Source organism: Sceloporus undulatus, chromosome 3 (assembly GCF_019175285.1).
Source record: "Sceloporus undulatus isolate JIND9_A2432 ecotype Alabama chromosome 3, SceUnd_v1.1, whole genome shotgun sequence".
Classification (NCBI taxonomy): domain Eukaryota; kingdom Metazoa; phylum Chordata; class Lepidosauria; order Squamata; family Phrynosomatidae; genus Sceloporus; species Sceloporus undulatus.
The window spans coordinates 195,103,585-195,126,344 of NC_056524.1; the positions used below are offsets into that span (position 1 = coordinate 195,103,585).

Sequence of the window (22,760 nt, forward strand, 5' to 3'; positions counted from 1 at the left end):
TTCATCTATATTCATTTCCTTGACTTTCTAAACTTGGTTAATATCTTCCTGTAAATTTTTGTGTTTTTGTGATTCTATTGAAAATTTATTTCCATACATTCGACCATATCTCTTCCTCTCCCTTTCTTATTTCCCACTCCGTAATTGTTTATCCTTGACATTTCTTTCAAGTTTTAAACTGAGACATTATACTTACATCCATTGATTAAACAATCTTATCTAAGTTATTCTACTAATGCTATTATACCCACCCACCTTTGTGAGAGGTATTTAGTTACTAATGACCATTCGTTCTCATATTTGTTATTTGTTTCCTCTTGCAACCGACATGTTAATTTATCTTGCTCCATTACATCATACAGTTTTATTCATTCAGTGTTGGTTCCTCTTTACATTTCCAGTTTTCAGCCAGTGCAGATCTTGCTGCACACGCCATGTAAAAAAATAATCTTCCCAAATTTCCTTTCTACCTCATTGTTAACCATCCCTAGTAGCAATGTGGTGGTCTCCATTTTCAATTTAATACCTAGAATTTTTTCTATTTCCTTATGTATTTGATTCCAATAGTTTTTCACTCCATTTATATTTTAATTTTATTCCATTTATACATATGTTGTGGAAATGTAAAAAAGGTACCTTTTTTCTCTGAACAATTCCAACATTCATTTTTATTATTCTTACTAATTTTTGATAATTTCTCCAGTGTTTAGGTACCACCTATATTGAATTTTTAAATAATTTTGCTTTACGTCATAACTTAATGTATATTTAAGTTGTTTTTTCCAGTTTTTCTCTCAATCTTTTAAAAGTATGGGTTTGTCAAAATCTTCTGCCCAATTAATCATATATTGTCTCTTCCATTTCTAAATTTAGTAGGAGTTGGTATATTTTGATATCATGTGTTGAGAAACTAAATCATAGTACATCAGCTTCTGAAAATCTGACTCATCCTTTTCAATCTGATATAGTTTTTTGTCCATCTTGAATCTTTCCAAAATCTGTCTATAAAGGAACCAGTTGCATTTTAGATCTTCCTTTAATATTTCACCCATTGTTTTCATTTTGTATTTTCCTCCTTCCATAGTCAACAAATAATTGTATGTCACCCAATCCCCTTCTTTCATTCTTTCTCTTCTATAGAAGGCTTCATTTGCTGGTGTCCGTTTTGGGATCTTATGTACCAGCCTTGGTTTATATTTCAGCCACACTCTCAGTAAAGATTTTCTTATATAATGATTATTGAACTCTTCATTAATTTTAACTTTGTGATAGATCAGGTATGCATGCCACCCGAATGGAATATGATGGCCTTCTAATTGTAATAACTTTTCATCTTGAATTTTATTCCATTCCTTGATACAATCTAAACTACAGGCATGATAATATATTTTAAAGTTTGGGATGCCTAATCCACCTCTCTCCCACTTGTCTTGCATAATTTTCATTCTTATTCTCGGTTTCCTTTTGTTCCAGATAAATGTTGCTAGATCTCTCTCCCTCTCCTTGAAAGGATTATCATTGATTATAATTGGTAGCATTTGAAAGAGAAATAGCATTTTGGATGTCACATTCATTTTAATAGCAAAGATTCTCCCTAACCAGGATAGATTCTTTTTAGACCATCTTTGTTAAATAAAAGGTGATATAGGATTCTGTCAACTGTGTGCTATTTACTGAGTTGTCAATAGCAAACTATAATATAGTGTTTTTATTTTGATGTAGATTCCTGTGTATCCCATTGTGAAAAGAGAGAGTGTATGTATGTGTGTGTGTGTGTGTGTGTGTGTGTGTGTATGTATGTATATATATATATGCAAAATAAATACATTGCTCTCATTTTGTGAATTCTTCCTCTTTGTGTAGCACACGATTCAGATTATCATGAAAAAGAATACTGTACATAGTCATTTTGACCTCACAGCTGCATTGCATAAATGGCCTCCGTCAGTGATTTCATTCATATAAATATGCATTCAGTGGGCTTTAAAAGAAATTATTCTATGCAGAAACAGTGGCCATATAGAGCAAATATTCTTTGTTTGGGATGCCAGTTGATACTCTGCAACAGTTAGAGTGAATGGATCTTTTTGAACCTCCATATATATTTTGTTATGACTAGAACTTGGAGGCTGCATGAAACAAATCCCCTCCTTGTTAAAAACAATTCAAGTATGGTAGACTTTTAATCCTTACTGGAATACTTGGTGGTCTATGAGATTCTGTGTGTGTGTGTGTGTGTGTGTGTGTGTGTGTGTGTGTGTCTAATAGATACCTGGTGTACAAAGTTGACATAATACTAGGATAAGTATGAAATATCAAAACTAAAATGAAAGTTATTTGCAAATGTAAGGGGGGTACAGACGGGCGGCTGCATGCCACCCGTTTTTTTCCCCTCGTCAGTGCCATGCCAGCTGCATGGCGTAGCACCGACATGCTCCCTAAAAAGGAGCCCCTCTAGTTTTTAGGGTGTCATAATGGCATTCACGTGCCATGACAATGATGCTTCTGGCAAGCACCGTTTGGGTGCTCGGATGCCCGCATGCCATCGACATACGTGTGGACAGGGGCATGGCAAGATGGCGCACAGGTGCCAAAAGTAGGGCTGGGCATGTATGGATACACAGCCCTATGGAGCCCTAAAATCGGCCCAGGCCGGTGCAAAACACCAGTGTGTACCAGGCCTAAATCTTCAATTTGGGCCAAAAGTAGAGGAAACACACAAACACCTTAAAACAACTATTTAAATGCTGTTGTAACAGATTGGTGCTATGCGGGTTATTGTGAGAGCAGCAATAGTGGGCTGCTGCATGCCTGCTTGGGATAGTTTGATCTTTCTTTTATACATTAATATAACTTTTCTTTTTTCCTTCAGAGCTTTGTTTTCTAGGCCTTTCTTATTCCCAAACCTACAGCCAGAGATGGTCTAATACATGTTTCTCCCTGAGGCAGCAAGCAACAAAATGGTTCCCACATTCCATGTACATAGAAGGCAACTAGACTAACAACTGCAATTTAGGGCTTTATCATATGCGGGTTTTAAAACAAAATTGTAACAAGAGAATAGCGCCTTTGGCAGTACCTATCACACAATGTCACCTGTGACCTCTTGTTGCTGTGCCTCTGAAGCATTGTTAGAAAGCATATTTTCATTGATGGGAAAACTCATCATTAAGTAGTCAATCGAGCTGCCACCCCATTACTCCACAGGTGTGATAAGTGATAGTCTGTGGCAGTCCCAATACTGAGCAGTCAAGTAGTGTCAGCTTCCTCCTCTCCTCCTCTCGTCCTCCCTTGATATTCCCAAAGAGTCTGTTTCCTTCTCAACACCCTTTTCTAACTGACTTTTGTTTTCTTTTGTTTTCTACTAAATTGCATTTCCATCACTCTGGAATTGCACTACAAATTAAAAAAAAATAAAGAAGAAAGGCATGCTGGGTAGGACATAGAGCAGGAAGGCTAAATCAAGGGGGATGTGGAAGAGGACCGTCAATGGTCCCTCTTGTGCTGTTGAATAGAGGTGTGATAATAAAAGCTCCATACCCAATATGTTTCTATTCCTTTTAAATAATGCAATTGTGGCAAGACTGAGGTGAGACTGTGGCTTGTGTAATAAAGTCCATAATTCAACACAGGCAATGAGATTGGTTCCTCCATAACACCAGAGGCTAATGTAGAGGATACAGGACAGATCATACATTGCTGAGTCCTCCAAGAGGGAGTAATGACCAATGGGTTCAGCAAGCATGACCAAAGCAGATGAGACATCCACTGTTTGAAGCGCTTGCTTTACTCCGATTAAAGGCATGGCCAGACCTGTGTTGCACATAAACCTTTGTAAATTGTTCTTAGTTTTATTAGTCATTCTGGAGATAAATTCCCTTACCCTATTCAACTTAGTGTTGTTAAATACTTTGACCTGTCAGTTCATTCTGTTCCCAGCAAAATAAGTTCAGATTTGATGGGTGCAAATATTAACATTGCTTAGATAATAAATCATGTGATGAATTCTGTATCTGTATATGTAATCTAAATTTGTTAGCGCTGGCAGGAGGGAGGACATTTTGATTCTATGCCTACATCTGAAACTGGGACACTGTTCAGAAATGCTGAGTTTCTGTATCCAGCTGGGTACATGTGTCCTGTTATCTACTATTTAATTACTAATAAAACACTACCTGGAAGAATTTATAATATACTGTGTCAATATTTAATCTTAACTATTCTTTGGGGGCTCAGATGTATTCACTGCAGTAGGGTCAGGCTGGGAGTCTTGGCTCTGTTACCTCAATTTGGCTGGAATCCTAAGCCCTACTGAACCAAGTAAACTTACTCCCAAGTAACTGTGCACAAGTTGTTCATCTGAGTGCAGTGTTCCAGTGTATCCTATCTGATCCCGTTTGTGTTTGTTGAAATTTGAAACACAAGCCTTCCCACTTTATGAAGATACTGAAGCTGCTTGTGGCATGTTTGTATATTTATTTATTTAATTGATTAATTTATAGCCCATCTTTTCCTGGGGCCCAGCACAGTTTACAACAAAGTAAAACAAAGTATAGTTAAAATTTATTTAATACAAAAGTTTAAAAAAATATTATATAAAGAATTCTGTTTAAAATGCTCAATGAAAAACATTTTAAAAACACATTACAACATAGTAAAGAAAGGACAAAAGCATAACATGCACCATTAAAATATTCTTCTGCCAAAGGAAGTTAAGAGGCAAAGGCCTGCTTAAGTAAAACGGTAGCTTAGTGAAGCCAGAATGAGAAATAAAAGTTGTTGTTACTGTTGTTGTTGCAAATGGTTTGGCATTGTGACATTTCTATCATAACTATGACTGCATTTGAATTGGTGTATTTTGAACTAATGGATGGCATCTTTAAAGGGGCACAAGTCCAACATATGTCATTGTAACCCACTTTTTTGGTTCTTGAAGAAGTCATAATTGAGTGCTGAGTTCATTACTAAATGGTAAAGAAATGTAAATGTTATTGCTATTGCTATCCACTGAGCAACCAAAATTCCTTTCACATTTTAAGTGTAATGACCCCCCAAGATGGCCATCTTCTTTATGGTGGAGAACAGAGAAGAGCAGCAAAGGCATATCAAGGTTACTTTCCTTTAGTTGTCCCCACAGCAATCATGTCATCCTCAGAAATCTCCTTAGGACACTCCTTAGGTTATCTACCATAGTGCATCCACCTAAAGAAAAATAACTGGATGCATTCCTGCTCTTCACCACTCTCCACCAACACAGAAATGGCAGCTGGAGTGAAACTGCCACACTAAAAAGATGGTTTGGGCCATGTATGAGGAGCCACAGCCATATTATACCTATGTGCTGGAGACTGCTATGGCTGCCTCCTTTTGAATTCTGGGATTTTCAGTTTTAGGAGAGGCATTTAGAAATCTCAGCCAGGATACTACAGCAATAGCAGTTAAAGTGGAATAACAGCACTATAATAGTGTAGGGTGACATCGATCCTAGTCACAGTGTTTTCAACTATTGATATGCATTTTATTTAAATTACTGTAGTTATTTCCAAGAATTCATCTCTACCAGGGGTGGGAATTATGTGGCCCTCCAGATATTGTTGAAAAGCAAGTCTGAGCCATTCTTGCCAATGGTGAGGAATGCTGGTATTTGCAATCGACTAAGATTTGGAGGGAATGATTCCTACCCCTGATCTATACATATAAAATTCTGTATGAAGATTTTGTACAAAACTATATCCTCTTTTGTCCTCTTCTTTGGTGATACATTTCCTCTTTTGAGCAATGTGTAAGTTGTCACTGTTGTTGTCAGGAGTGGGAGAGAGAGTGGGGAGAGAGAGAGACTGAGAGAGAGAATGAAAACAAGGCACATACTACATCCCTCTTATTAGGTTTCTCTTTTTTAAAAATAGTAATGTGAGCTGTATTTAGAAATAAATAATTAAATATTACAGAATGAAACTACAGGAAACATTAGCCATCATTCTGATGATTTGTTTTGTTTGACAGTTATTGGGACTCATAGCCAGTGTGATGTAACAGGCTTAGTACTGTTATGGGGTTTTATTCTGCAAAATTTCAGCCCCTGAAGCCTGAATGGTAAGAAATAATATCAAAATATAAAGCTGGAGTATTTGTGTATTAGACAGCATGACACTGAGCACATAGTTGTACTGGCTAGTCCTATCTAAAAACAAGGTGATGAGAAATGGCCTGAAAAAGAACAGACACATATGAGTGACCTACAGTAAACCCAAAGTACTGCATTAATGAGTTCTCTCTGGGCTCTTCATTCCCTCAGCTCTCTCTGGAAGCCAAGATGACTAAATTGAGGCTGTCATACTTTGGTCACATCATCATGAGAAGGTGCGATTCACCAGAAAAGAAAATAATGCTAGGAGGAGGTTAGCAGAAAGAGAGGGAGACTGCATGCCAGATGGAAAGACTCAATCAAGGAGGTCACGGCCCTGAGCCTGTGGTTGGACCTGAGCAGAGGTAAGGACCTGAGCAGAGTGGTTGAGGACAGGTGGTCTTGGAGGTGTCTCATTCACAGTGTTGCTATGACTCAAAACTGACTGGGAGACAGTTAACAACAACAGCAACTGCATTGGAGTAAGAAGCTTACTACTATGTGTTGGCTGTTGTAATGTGAAGGCAAGCAATGAGGAAAGTCTGGCTTCTGAGTGATGGGTCACTGATAGAAGACCAGTAAGATCTCATTTCTGATTAGATGAGAATAATTATTTAAGTTAGTGAAGTCTAGTGGAAATCTGCCTTTGACTGGGTGGAGAAGGTCTGACGATACTATAAAACCAGTTCTGGAGAGACAAAACTGAAGCTGACCAAGAATCAGTCTCCCATGTGCCATGACAGCTGTCTATAACAGCTCTGCTATTCATGGCTGATAAATGTCCAGATAATACTGGTAACAAATACAATTTGTATCTGCTTATTTGACTATAATTGTTGCTGGAATGAACAATTTCCATGAATGGCCAAGGAGGATGATTTCATGGATGCTTGTGTTTATATCTGCACACATTATTGGTGTTTTTATATGTGTTAGGTATACAGGTGCCTATTAGAAGGAAAACAGAGGATAAAAAGATTCATTTATTTATAAGTGTGAGACCAATGTGGAAAGCCACTTAGTAAAAGTTTGCCAAAATGAATATGTAATAATATTATCTATAAAATAACTTACATATACAAGTCTATGGAGATTATTTGACAGCACTGCATGAGATATTAATATGATGGTCAATATGCAATGTAAAACCAACTGATAAGTCATATGCCTAGACACTGAAAGTATGTTTCTCCCTGAAGAGAATGGATATTGGCATATCTATTACTCTGTTTCATAAAATAGCCTAAAAGACCAACTGAGAGCCTGCTTATTCTCCCACGTTAAATATTCTGAGATTCCAATACTTAAGAGTGCTTAAATGGAATGTTGATGCTAATTCTGCCTGTTGGGACTATGGCATTGTTTATGACTTGGGAGCCCAGCTGACAATGGCCAGAGATTGTGAATGTCCTCCTCGTGTCCATCTGCTTCCTTCTTCCTCCATTTCCCCATGTCCATGTGGGTCTAAAAATATCTCCATTGTCCACCTACCTTGACAAGTCCCATTTCCACCCCAAGGCATAGATAATTGCAATTTGAAAAAATATTCTGCCTATATTGTTTCACTGATACATGCAAATTAGTGTAGACAGCTTGTTCCTATTGCAGAATCTCTCCCCCCTCCCCCTCACTTGCAGAGTACAAGACCTTTCCAGAAACTTTGGCCACCTGCTTCCGGTGCTGAAATCACAGTAGTGCCTTTTCTGTGCCTCTGGTTTGACCATATGTATTTAACTCTGGGTGAGTCAGGAATACATTTGCACAATCCTGACCTCAGGATCAGGCTGAAGCCAACAGACTTAAATGTGGTTTGTTTGAGGTGGCTCATGCTTTAAGGTCTTGTGTCATCTACTCATCCTTTCTATATATTTATGAAACTTAAATATGGAAAACTGCTGTACAGTACTGCCAAATCCAATACTTAGTGTACGAGAGCCTTGTCCTTTTCCATAGCTACTGGAAACCTTCCATGAATTCCAGTAGTTTAGTGAAGCATGTCACTTCCTTTTAAGAAATCCTGCTGGTTTTCTCTAATCAAGCTTTTTAAGTAGGCTCTCTCATTTCATCCCTTAAAATCGTCCCAAAAAGACTTTTATCCCCTAAGTGATGGAAATCTCACTGACTTTATTTTCCAGTGTGTCTCTTTGGTGTTTTTGAAATGAATCCGCATTCCCATCTCCACATATCTCTTTTGGGTACAGGAGGTGCTTGTGGCTAAATGAAAGTCCCTGCTAAGCATACTTTTAAATTCTTTCCAAATGTTCATTAGAATGTTTGCAAGGATAATAATAAAAAAATCCCTTGATGTCTGCTTAGTTGTTTTAGAACAATGAGAGCTATGTGGCTTCATAGCTACCTGAGGTCACATACTACAACAATTAACTCAGTACTTAATTTCACTGGAGATTGTCTCTCCAATGGAAGGACTTTGTGTCTTTTCAGTTCCTGTAATGAGCATACTAGAGAAAAAAGATTCATTAATAATTTTGCTTTATGGTTTATATTGACTCTTTCAGGTCAATAAGGCTGGTTTACTGAAGACATCAGTGTGTGCTCTTTAGGATGCACCACATGAATTCACAGGTTTTTCTGTCACATCTTCCTTTATTCCCTCTCCTAGAGGTTCTAATGTAAATGAGGTGAGTTCTCAGTAGTGGGCATATCTTCACTGGCTTGGGCCTAAATCCAGTTATTAGCCTGAGCTAGAATAGACCTGTTGAATCCCAAATCACTGGGATTTATTGTGGAGGTAGAAGCAACCTGTAAATCAATGACTCTGAACTGAACTCCTAGAAGCCCCTACCAGCATAGGCAATGTTAAAGGATTCTAGGAATTGCAGTCCAAAAAATCTGGAGAGTGGAGAGTTGAAAACTACTATCTTGACTAAACTACTGATTGGGAATCGGGCCCATGTACATTAGAGTTGTAGCTGCTATGTAGTTAACTATGGAATGACAAATGTTCTGTCTTTGGTGTTTATCACACTATACTCTTATAGTGCTACTATTCCACTTTAACTGCTCTAGCTGCCTCCTGTTGCATCCTGGGATTTGCAGTTTTAAGGAGGGGTATTTAGAATTCTCAGGCAGAGAACTCGGCCTGAGAATTCTAAATACCTCTCCTTAAAACTGCAAATCCCAGGATGCAACAGGAGGCAGCTAGAGCAGTTAAAGTGGAATAGTAGCACTATAAGAGTATCGTGTGATAAACACCCTAGTTAAGAGATCATTTTTAATGGCTGCAGGCCTTGTCTGCACTGGCTAGTAAGTCAGGGCCAGCCCAAATTATTATTATTATTATTATTATTATTATTATTATTATTATTATTATTTCCCCACTTTTTCACAGTTGGTACACAAAGCGGCTTACAAATTTTAAAAAAACAATACAATTAAAAACATACAAAGGTGAGCAACAAAATACATCACTTATTAAAAATAAAATGCAATTTTAAAATTAACATTTAAAAGCTAAAACAGTACATATTAAAACAGTTAAAATACTAAAACATTAAACAATAAAAATAAAACAATGTACAGACCCTTAAACCTTCAAATTCAACAACACACAGCATAAAGAACCCAAAATCAACCAAAAGGTCTGGTGGCACAAAAATATTTTAGCTTGCTGCTGGAAGGATGGCCAAGTTGGGGCCATTCTGGGGAGGGAATTCCAAAGTCTGGGAACAGCCACCCAGAAGGCACTGTCCCTTGTTCCTACCAAAAGAGCCTGAGAAAGGGATGGGACAGAGAGGAGGTCAAAGGATCTTAAAACCTGAATGGGTTCATACACATACAGTCCTTCAAATAGCCTGGACCCAAGCCATATGCTCTAGAACTGTCCCTGGATTGGCCATGAGATGGCCACACACACTGGGCCAAACTTTATGTGGCAGCATAGTGATGTGTGCACAGGTTATTTGGGCTGACACCACATCATCATGACTGCCCTGTTTTCCATCCTTGGAGCCACCACTGCCACATCCCTTACCTGCAGGAGATATGTGGTCAGATATCCTAACATGGGGCCATTTCATAGAATCATAGAGAGTTGGAAGAGACCACAAGGGCCATCCAGTCCAACCCCCTGCCATGCTGGAACTCTGAGTCAAAGCATCAGGTACTATTATCTGGACTGTCCAGCTGCCTCTGGTCTTTTCTCCTTTTCTCCTGGGAAATTTCACTAGTGTTCCTAAATGTTATTGTCACATCTCTAGAACATGCTGGCTCTAAATATGAAATATGGTCCAGTGCTGGGTATGCAGGCTGTGCTAACAATGTAGAGAGACAAAAGGAGGCAGCACAGGATGCAGGCTTTGAATGTTTCTCCAGAGGCTGGCTACCAGTGAAAATAGAGGGTGGAAGTACCCCTGGATGATGATGATGATTATTATACTTTATTTATATAGCACTGTAGAGTCCAGAGTCCAATGCCATAATTTGTTTTTAATAATTTGTTTTATTTATATACCGCTATTCCAAAGATCATAGCGGTGAACAGCAAGTAAGCTAATTAGCAAGTAAGCTAATTTGCCCCACTCATTTTAGCGACCTCGGAAGGATGCAAGCCTGAGTTGAGCTTGGGCCCTTTTTCTGGTCTTGAACTCGCAACCTTGTGGTTTTGAGTGAATGGCTGCAGTACAGGCATTTTACCACTGCTCCACCAGGGCATCAGGATGCCCCTCCACCCTATCCCATTATTAGTTGCATGGCTGGCCCATCTTCTGAGGAAGTGGCAGTGCACTGGGCTCCTGCAGGTAAGGGATGAGGCAGAGGTGGCTCTGGGGACAAACCACCCCCTGAGCCCAATCTAGCTTTTCATAAAACCCTTCACTAACCCAGAGTTTTGGAGATACACCAGGGCTTCCCACAACTTTGCTACTCTGGGAACAGATCAGTTTTGGGGTGAGCATGCAGTTTTATACTTGTGCATACAAGGCTTCATTTTCCAATAACAAAGTGAAGCATTATCTCAGGAGTCTATCTCTTGAAAACATACAGCCAGATAACCAGATATGTTTTCTCTCATATTCTCTCTGTACATCTCTGAAACGCAGGAGTCTACTTAAGTAGGTAATACACTTTTATTTATTGGTTTTCTTTGCAAGCTTGAGTGCATCTTTGTGATTTTGTATCTTCCTTTTCCTCTCACACCCTCACTCATTTTCCAAAATAAAGTTATAAAAAGGGCAATTTGGCTTCCTTTTTAAAAAAGATCTTTCTCAGAAATTTATCATTAAATCTTCACCATGGGTTAAGACTGCAAGGTTCTTAAATCATTCCTTCTCTTCTTAAGATATTTAATTATGTTTCTGAAGATACAGGATGAGTATCCCCTATCTGAAAAATTGGAACTAGAAGAGCTTTGGATTTTGGAATTACCCAAGTAGATGCATGGCCCAGGGAGCTTATAGAATCATAAAAAATTAGAGCTGGAAGATACCACAAGGCCATCCAGTCCAACATCCTGCCATACAGGAACTCAGAATCAAAGCACCCCCAACAGATAACCATCTAGCTTCTGTTTCAAAACCTCCAAAAGAATGAGATTCCACCACATTCCAAGAGACTGTGTTCCACTGTTGAACAGCTCTTACTATCAAGAAGTTAAGCTTCAGCCTTATTAATGGCTTTTATATTCTTTTGGAGGGCTGTTATATAAGGAGATCTGCCAACAGGGAAATTCATTCTACACACCATACTGTTTAGTTAGTTTTAGATGAACTATTGTTGCTATGTTTTCCCTTTCTTTGGCTAATAATATGTTAGCGGGGCATCCAGCCTCCTCAAGCATCATTATCGCTATTATTATTATTATCATTATCATTATTATTCTTAATTGGCAGTCAAATTGGTTATAAGAGTTAAAACAAGTTGCTACAAATTCACAGGGTATAAAAGTTACAAGTGTATTTAAACTATCAAATAATTAAAGCCCATTGAAAAAGATAAAACATTAAAAAGAAAGCAGCAAATAGAAAATCCAACATTTTATTCCAGACCCATTCCTCCTAAGCAATCAGTCCTCAAAGATCTGATGAAACAAAACTATTTTACGTTGTTTATGGAAAGATAGTAAGGAGTGTGCCAGTCTAATCTTTCTGGGAAGGAAGTTTCAGAGCTTGGGAGCAGCAACTGAGAAGGCCTTCTCCTATGTTCCCACCAGACGTACCTAGGAGTGTGGTGGACCAGAGGGCCTCACTAGAAAATCTCAAAATGCAGGCAAGTGAATATGGGTCTTTCAAATAACCTGAACATAATCGAATTTGCTTCCTCAAACACAACTACTGTTAGCTGCAGATCATAGAGATGTATCATTCCAAATCCAGTGAGATTATATAGACTGGACATTTAGGAGGGTTGGCCAGTCTCTGTACCATGGGCAGTATTGATTGACTGTGAAGGGAAGCAGAAACCATTTTTTCCTTTGCTCCTTCCTGAAGCCACACAGCATGTAATGTGGGAACTGGAATTCACATTTGGTCCTCATTTTTTGGTTTTAGAGCACTTACAGACAATTTTACTACCTCTTTAAAATTCTAATGTCAGTGTGTCAGGAGCACAGAATGAGACTGCACTTTCTCACACTGATCTAGACACTGGAGGAAAAACTGGAGATCTGTGAAGGGGTATGGCATAGTGCTTGCTGTTGGACTAGGTGTAGGACACCCAAGACCTTAAGACTCAGGGACAGATCTCCACTCTGCTATGAAGCCCACTGGGTGATGGTGATCACTCAGCTGAATCCTACTGCATAGATTCATTGTGAATATATATGAGGTCAGGAACTAACCATGTGGACCTTATTATTGGTTTGGCTCATAGAGAATGATGTCCAAGAATCCAGCTTTTCAAGACAAAATGTGTGCAATGGCTCATTCTATTATGACTAATTCCCAGTTTATGAACAAGTAAAAATCTATATTGCTCATTACTTGCTTTCTTACAATCCTATGTATTCTCTGAGTACACAGAAAAGAACGTTTTGTGTACTACTCACTTCCACATCTTGCTTCACAGATATCCAGACAGAAGACATATAGATTTTATTTGATGTAGATATCCACGTGGCTTTTTTCTTGACTGTAAGCTCTTTACCTGTGAATTTTCCTTTTGCTTTCCCTTCTGTTTGGTATTTTAATGTCACTGGTTTTGCCTTCCGTGAGGTTTTTCTCTGCCCAGTGCAATTCACATTCAATTAGCATCAAAGAATCACTACCCATTTAGCTCACTTTTCCAAGCAACATCAGCTAGAGCTCAGCATGATACTAACATAAATCAGGAAAAAAGACATTTGTCATACATACTGAGGGCTGTTTTTCCTTTTTCATTCCATTGCTGGATTTTTTAGGCAGCAGCAATGCCAGCTAGTTATAAAATGTTCTTTGTTCACTGCTTGGCTTATCTTGAAGCACAATACTATCTTAAGGCAACATGCCCACCCTTTTCAGGTTTTTCTTAGTAGGCAGTGCCATGTGCCGTGTAGAGAGCATTTATGAGCTTACATGTAAAACTGAACAGTATATTATAAATACTTGGGGTGGCAGTCAAAATTATATTTAGACTGAACTTTAATGGGCATGGGAGCCAGATTGCAAGCTGAGTTATAGCTTTTTTTTGTTATGCCAAATTGCAGAGTGTTAGATTCAGGGCACACCTAGGTAATGGGAAAGTTACGTGTTGCTTTTACTTGATGGATGTCTTTCTGAACCTATTTAAATACCAGTGAGCAAGTGCTTTATCTCTGTAGTTGTAATTTAGGTATTCTGGTAGCGAGGATTCAGAAAAATACAAGGGGGCCCATATACATATCTACTGGGGGGTTGTACTACCTCCTCCCCAAACAACGTGAATTTTTTCAAAACTTGGAGTGTGGTGTTAAAAGCTGAGAAATGGTGATGTGGGAAGAAAGAAAGAAAACTGCTGGGAAGAAAAAATAGCTGTAGGCAGTCCTTTGAATTTGTGCAAGATGCCTACTAGATTCTGAAAAATGTACAGCAACTGTGGAACGCTATATGTAATTCAGCATGAACGGCAAATAAGTAGTTTATCCAAACATGACACTGTTTGAAAGACAATATTTCCAGGTGGATTGCTGCAGAAACAGGGACATAAGAACAGGAATCTAATTTACAGCAAAAAAAAAAAATCATTTATATCAGGGCTGACCCTCCAGATGTTACTCTTTGGACTGCAATTTCCATCATTCCTCACTTTTGGTTATTCTGGCTGTGACTGATGGGAATCACAGTCCAACAACATCTGGTGTACAACAATTTGTCTATTCCTATTTTAGTTAATACAGATTAAATCATGCTTGTGTTCCATCTTCCTTCCATATTGAGCAGTAATTTACACAGTACAGAATTAATGGAACCTTTCTAGTGAGCAGAGTCCACACAAGGAGCTGTCCAGTGTCTTTTGTTGGTAGATATCACCTGTGAAAACAAAAAATTAGCTCCCTAAAGCCCCATGCTATACATCTGCATTGGTGCATTGCACAGTAAAAGATGGATTATGAACAATTGAATGAACTGACTTAGGCACAATCTCACAATTTCAGAGGTTGAAGCATTGTCAAAAGTTCTCAGAAGGGAAGATATGACCTCAACTAAGGACCCTAGGCCTCATTCCTAAGAGGTGATCATTGCACAAATGGCCACAACTATACTATTAGGAATCTGCAACACATTGTAGACATAATGTTTATTACGGTTGGTTTATAGGTAGTCAGCTCCTTTAGCTGACCTCTTACAGAGCTAATTCCTGAAGTATTGTTTTTGACATCCGACAGTTACCATTGTGTTTTGAGTCCAATGGGCTTTTAGCCTGGTACTGCAAGTGATGCTTGACTGTTTTAGGTTCTTTTTGATCTTCTCTCCTTTACCGTTTTGCCCTGATTCTTTTCTTTTCAGCCCTTCTTCTTTTATGGCTCCTACTACTTCTTCTAATCTAATTTCTAATAGATGTCTCCCTTGCTCTCAGCTTTTCTTCTTTTGCTCTCTCTGGAATTGTCGATCAACTGGTCACAAAGCAACAACAATTCATGATGTATTCTTTGCTAAATCTCTTCACCTCCTCACCCTCACCCAAACCTTGCTCCCAGTCCACGACACTGTAACCTTTGCTGCCCTCTTGCTTGAGGAACTCCTTTTCTCTCTCTAACCACCTGGTCAGTAGAGGGGGAGGGGTCAGATTTATACTATCCCATTTTTCCTGGTTTCAGTTATTCTCTGCACTCGACAGCATGTCTTTTCATCTTTTAAATTTCATGTTATCAAGCTTTTTGTACCACTCCAGCTCTGGGTTGCAGTAGTCTATCGTCCACTGGGATCACCCACCAGATTTCTATCAGATTTTGAAACTTGGTTGACCTTTTTGGCAGATGATGTCCCTTCTCTGATTATGGACAACTTCAATATCCATAGGGATGACCTTAATAAGCCTGCAGCTACTCCTCTTAGTTCTGTGTTGTCTTCATTTGGTCTTGAAATCTGTTCGAACACACCTACCCATGTCTCTGGTCATTGTCTTGATATTGTTCTCATCAATGAGTGTGTAATTTCTGATTATGTGGCTGGTGAATTTCTCTAATCGCCATCTTTTTCCTTTTACTCTTGCCCAAAATCCACCTCCTCGACAAACTGTCCAAACTGTATTTTCACAATCTCAACTCTATTAATCCTGAGATTTTGAGCAAAGCTCTGGACTCCTCTTTATCTTCCCTAGATCTTGGAGACCTTGTAGATCCAGCGGTTTCTCAATTCTGCTCTATCTGCAACTCTAGATAGTTTTGCCCTTTTAAAAAGTGTGTGAACTCATTTAATAAGCCATAGCCCTGCCTTCTCCCATTGTTTGGATTCTCTGTTCCTGTTCTTGAGCTGCCAAACATCTATGGAAAATGACCAGGGAATGGACCAACTTTATTCATTATAAATTTGTTCTTTTTTCCTTTTCACGTGCCATTTCTCTGACAAAACAGAATTACTATAAGTTTGTGATCAAGGCTAATGAGCGGTGGCCGCAGCATCTTTTCTCTTTAATTCCTCGTTAAAACCTTTTCTTCTGCTGGCTCCTCACTCATTCGCACCCAAAGATTTTGCACATTATTTTACTACCAAGATTGAAACAATCTGTCTCAACCTTAATTCTCTTTATTCGTCCTGTACCTCATCCATCCATAACCAGAACCTTCTCTACTTTTTCTCCCATTTTGCTGGGTAAATTATTGAAGCTTGTGACCTCTTCTAAGCCAATGACTAATTCTCTTGATCTACTTCCTTCTCGTTTTTTTGATTTCTGTAACTTCTTCTCTTTTACCTTCTCTTCTTCATATTGGCCCAGAACAGACGGGCCTTTGCGGCGCCCTCATCACATGCCAGAATTAGGACTTTTCTTTCTGTTTAGATGGCCAAGATGTTAGTACATGGTCTCATGTCTGAACTACTGTAACTAATTTCTAGTGAGTCTTCCTCTTTCCCACTTGGACCCCCTAATGTCCATACAATGCTCCACAGCTAGGATTATTTTCACTGCCCATCATTTTGACCATATCACCCCTTTAATCTTATCCCTCTATTGGTTTCCCATCCCTTTCAGAATCTGTTACAAACTTCTGTTGACTTTTAAACCTCTTTATTGACTAGCTCCCTCTTACTTATCAGTGCTTGTCTCTCCTTATCAGCCTTCTTGTGCATTAGGATCTCATGGCACAGGTCTTTTGACTCAGCCAAGGTTCTTCTCTTCCCCTGCTTGCATCCATCCCTTCTCCCTTGCTGCTACCTATGCCTGGAATCTCCTCTCTACCTGATTAAGAACTGTCACTTCCCTGTCTAGTTTTAAGGCCACGTTGAAGATGAGTTTGTTTAAAGAGGCATTCCATATTACTTGTCGTTAAGCTGCTGTGAGTTTTTTGTGCCCATTTTATCCTTGCTGTATTATTTTAGAGTTGTTTTATTTTGTAATATTGATGTTCTAGATTGTATGCTGTATGGCAGGTTTTATTACTATTACTGTGCCATTTTATTTTGATTTGTATAATGTAAAGTACTGTTTAAACTTTACAGCACTCTATAAATAAATAAATAGATGATGATGATAACAACAACAACAACAACAACAACAACAACAACAACAACAGCCAACAGGACATGCAGAGACTCTATTCTGGGAGGTCTGGTTAAACGTCTCAGATGATAGCTCCCAGGCTGGAACAGTAAAGGAAGAAACTGCAGTTCATCTTGATCTATTTCCGATGAAAGTTGAAGGTGGGATCCAGATGATCTCAAGTAGCACTGGTTAGCACTCTTGAGGGGTGTGTGCTCAAGCCTGGGGCAAGAAGCCCCTTCACTTCTTCCCTTGAATTGGCTGCCAATGAAAGTCATGTAGGCAATGTTCCTTTTCTCCTCCAGTGCTTTCAGAGTGTCTGTATCCTGCATTCTGACAAACGTAATGTACCAGAACCAGGGATTAAACGGGCAAGCCCATGAAGCATGCAGTAGATGGAAAAAAGTGTCTAAGCCCAATTGGGGCATGGTTTTAAAAAAATCCTGCTCAATCCCATTCTATAGAAAGGACGTGTGGGAGGCCACATGAAGGGAAGAGGCTGTTTCATGTGTGGTGTCTGCATGCTCCAGAATACTCCATGAGCAGCCCGGAGTATCCTGGCCCCAAAGCTGCCTTGACATCCCCCTATTACCTGGGGCCTCTGTTGCAATGCCAGACAGTTGTCTGCATGTCTCACTGTGCCACCTGCTATGACCACTACAGCAGCACATAGCTAATTCTGAGGTTAGAATGAGCCCACTATCAATCACGTGGTTGGATGTCCCATTCTCTGTAATCTTATGGTGTTTTTAACTCTAGAGTGTTTTTATGATGTGTATATACTGTTTGTTCAAATTGTATTATGTTTTATACCCTTGTTGTAACCCGCTTTGATCTCCTTTGGAAAAGCGGGCTATAAATAAACATTATTATTATTATTATTATTATTATTATTATTATTATTATTAATATTATTATTCTGGCCTCAGAAATGGTGATGCACCACAGGTGGCACAGAGGGACACACGTGTGAACAGCCACCCAGTGATGGAGTAGAAGGCTGTGGATCCTCCTGAAAGATCCAGAGCAGACTGTGAGTTTTTAAAACCCATTGCTGTTATTTACTGCCATCAAGTTGACCCCAATTTATAGCGACCCCATGGATGATACACCTCCAAGAACCCCTGTCCTCCGTTATTCCACTTGGGTCCTGCAGATTCAGTTCCATGACCTCCCTGATTGAGTCTATTCATTTGGCATGTGATCTTCCTCTCTTTCTATTACCCTCTAACTTTTCTAACATTATTGTTTTTTCTATAGAGTTGTGCCCTCTCATGAAGACTGTCATATTCTGGATTTTGTGCTACAGATTGGACAACATCTGTACTGTTTGCAGCAGACTTGTGGATTTGGCCCTGGGTCACCTGGAATTCCTTCCCAGAGCATGGGAGAAGGATGTTTTATTTGGCCCATGCAGACAGGGTGCCAGTGTACAATGCTTAATAAGATGGGTGGTGAGCATGCACAGCACGGTAGCGGCTTTGCGCACCAACACACACAGCATTTCCCCCCAGTCGATCTTCAGTAAGGGCAAAACCACTTCTGGCTAATTGCCAGGGGAGTGTGATTATGCGTTTCACATTTTTGGGCACATTTAGCATGTACACTCATCAAATAACTATAAAAGGAAAATCACACTACATTGTTGATGTAGGTTATCAGCTTTTTTCTTTTCTTTTCTTCTCTATTGTCAGTGTAGAAGTAATGGTGGTCACAGATAATCCTTTCCTTTATGGGACAGGAACAGTGAAGGAGCCTGCATAAATATACATATTGACCAATTTCCCTTGCATATTTTTCCAGCACTGGAATGGAAATCTGATGCACATCTCTTTCTGCAAATGTATGAAATAAATAGGAATATTGACTTTATTCCTTGTTGGCAAAAGTCAGTGTTCATGGACGGGGTCAATTAACTGTTAAATGTATGCGGTATGAACAGTTCTTTCCATCATTCTGTGAAGTGCTTGACTGGATCCAAACTGAATCCATTCAACTTTCCAGCTCAGTTCTGTAGTAATGTCTCTTTAATTGGTGGTTTTAGGGGGGAAGCTGGTATTTTTCCAAAACCGTGTTCCCTTTACTTGGATTGTTTTCTTTCTTACCCCATTTTACTGTGTGTGCTAAAGTTTTGAGAAACGCATACAATATGTGCACAGTCTTTTTAAAAAATGTATAATAGATGTCTATCTGTTAAATTAAATAGAATGCAGGCTGCCTTGTCTGGGTCTCGAATTTCTTAACAGCATGAAACACACCCTTTCAAATACTTTGAGACTTGCTGTTCCTTAGTCTTAATCTAGGCATTGATTAGTGCTTAATGAACCTTGCAAAGCGCCTTTATTTATCACTGCCACAGTTTGCTGTAGTCTCTAGATAGCAGTCTCCAGTTTTTCATTTTTTGTGTTGATAGCATGGTTGTCATGATGGAGTGCAAATTTAGAAGCTGTGCAAGATGCTTATATTCCCTCTCCCATGAATCAAATTCTGCAGCAAATAAAGTTGTATATATTTTTCTCTCTTAAAATAATAGAAGCAAGGGATATGCATTGGATTTAATTGAATCCCAAATCTCAAGGCAAATCAGGCCTAGTTGCTTCCTGAGGCGAAGGTGGCTTTCCTCTAAAAACAACCAGAACTGAAGCTGAACTCACACAAAGGTTTGTGCATGATTAGGATTTGGAAAGGCAGACAGTCTGTCTGAAAAAAGAGAGAGAGAAAAAAAATGCCAGCAGCTCTATTTACATTTATTTCCCTAAAAATGCAGAAAATGTCCAGGGTTGGAGAGGGGAGAAGTAGAGAATGGGTTTATTTGACTGACAGTCCACCTTTTATTTACAGAAGACATTTCCCTGGGACTCTCCAATCATTGCACTGTGGAGGAGGGGTTTCTGTCAAATAAAAATAGCACTTCTTAGCTTCCTCTCCCTTGTTTCTGTTTTATATTTTCTATGACACCCAGCAAGTAGCAGATCTAGAGCTGTGGTACTCTTGGTTGTCTGGTGGTTGTGAAAGTGGTTCTATTTAGTTATCTGGCTTCATGATTTCAAGTCCTTTCTTTTCTACTTTTCAAATAATCAACTCCATTCTTCTCTCATTCTTTTCCCTGCCATCATACTAAATAACCACAAAAACCTTAAATGGGTTTTCAGCTCTCTTGATCCTAATGCACTTACCCATCTGAAATTTTGCAGGTTTCTTGCATAATGTATCTCTATGAGACATAGGGGCTATGCAAACTGTCCCTTTTACAGTCAGATCAGGGGCCTGATCTGGCCTTTGCAGGGCAGTGTTGTTGGATAGCAAGGCCTAGCAACCTTAGCTAGCATAGCAAATGGGATGGAATGTTAAAAACTGTAGTCCAACAACATTTATAAGGTTGCATAATTTTCATCTTGTTCTATACAGATAGAAGTTTTCATATTTCTACCTCCATTTCCAACATTTCCTTGAATTAGGAAAAAGTAATTTATGTGTTGTTGGATAACATTACTGATGTGAAAATAGATAGCGGTTCTGACTTTTTTTAGAACCAATGAATGTCTTTTTCTATTGACCCATACTGTGGGACCAAGAAACACAAAGAAATGTCATGCCTATGTGGAAGAATCTACATAATTTGTACAGGATGTCATGTACAAATAGGGATCAGGGAACATAGTAATAAAGCCAATTCAAACACATACACATTCGAGTATGAATCCAGTTAAATAGCTATGACTTATGAACTGTACTCTTTGCTTGGCAGTCTAACATTTCTCAATATCTCATGTGCAAACCTCACACTTACAGTTTAGAATGCAACTTACATTGTTTTTGAAATTAAAGTTTTCATGCGGTGGCATTTCAATAAGCATTTTAAGTTCAAATTGCTTTTCTGCATTTGTGATTTCCTTCATCTCACAAGGAAGGTCTGTGAGACATTTGTTAAGCCTAGACTCATGCAAAGGAGGGGAGTTAGCACAAATCTGCTAAAATCATGAGTGGAGAGGAATTAATAAAAACCTCTCTTGTAGGGCTCCCAATAAATATTAGATCTTCTAAACTGTAGATATACCTTCCTTCTACAGCAGCACAAACACTTCCTCTTTTTAGGGAGGAAAGAGTTGACTGCAGAAGGAATCAGAAGATTTCCCTCTTTATCTAGCTGGTTGGCACACAATGGTCATTTATTGATAGCGAATTTTTCCCATAGGGGATGAAACCATGTCATTGTGCTTACAGAGATTTAGGAAACAAATTCACTCATTTGTTATTTTAATACTAATATATTTAGGAGTGTGGAAAATGCTTTTAATCCATTGTTTATTGCAGACATACTGCTAGAACCGGACACCAAAATCCTGTGTTTCTCCAGCCTTCCTTCACCATCCTCCCAATCCTGATGCTGCTAAAAATCATATAGCTAAACAGAAAACAAGGAGGAAGTGGGGGTTTGAGTTGGCTTAAAAAGACTTTGTAAAAGGGGGCTTCTTTGTCAGAGGCTTTGTTATCTGAGGTATGCCTGTATGCAAAGGTGTATACTTCAAATGGGATTTAAAAAATTGAAAATGGATAAAGCAATTTTAAGACTGGTAAGATGAAAAATTGAGATTGAACTATGCTGGTGGGTTTATGCATCCTTATGCGTCCTAATATAAACAAATGTTTGCTTACCACTGGGACATTTACGTGCTGATTATTACAAATGTGAAGGTGTTTTCATAGATTTTAAATGCAATTTGGATTGAAATATCCTTTCAACAACTCTTGCCTCTCCTTTTAAGGCCATACTCAGAAGTGTTAAACCTTATCAGACAGACATTTATCTGTCTCCTGATGATTTAATCTGATAGGATATTAATCTTCAACTGGCATATTCTGTGTCTAATCTTGGCATATAACTCAACACAGATGAATATTCCAAAGTAAAAGTATTCCTACTGGCTCCCTTTCCTTTCAGAAAGTTAAGCACAATGTGGTGACAGGTACAAATGGAGCTCTGACTCCAAATGTTGCTGAAAGAAAGAACTGAATTTTTGTTAGCAAAATGTTGTACAGTCTTTGCCTCTACAGTATGTTAAAATACATATTAATTTACGATCTGAGAGAATACCTTAGAGACATTAAATTCATGTTGTGCTAGCTAACAAATTGTCTTATTTCTGTAATTCATGCATCTTCTGTTGCCAATTTCTGTTGGAGAGTACATGATCACTTCTTTTTGTCTTGTCTTGTCTAGAAGACTTATACTAAGCAAAATATGCTAGAATCTTTCCTTCTAAAAGGAAAGAAACTGGTCATGTCTTACAACACTCATTCTTTACATCCAAGACTAATTCATTTTGGTTTTCATTTCTTGGAAGAAGAGGTGATAAACATCCAGACTTGGGGCTTGTCTACACTGGTGGGAAACCCCATACTTACTCTGTAGCAACTGCAACTGAGCCCATGATGTTCCATGGGATTCACAGTGAATGCAGGGCTTGTTGGAGAAAATCTGGGTGGGGGAACCTTCCCTTTATCCCTCATTTGTCTGGAAAATCTGGAT

The 22,760-nt window shown here is 38.8% G+C and overlaps 1 long non-coding RNA gene across 1 annotated transcript in view; it reads left to right on the forward strand.

Annotated features, from left to right (window-relative positions):
- Positions 1–19,941, forward strand: part of LOC121924807 — a 42,774-nt gene extending 22,833 nt beyond the window's left edge. Inside the window, exons 4-5 of the long non-coding RNA XR_006102724.1 lie at positions 18,160–18,263; positions 18,491–19,941. This is a non-coding gene — a long non-coding RNA (uncharacterized LOC121924807). The remainder of the gene's footprint in view (positions 1–18,159; positions 18,264–18,490) is intronic.
- The last annotated feature ends 2,819 nt before the right edge of the window (positions 19,942–22,760 follow it).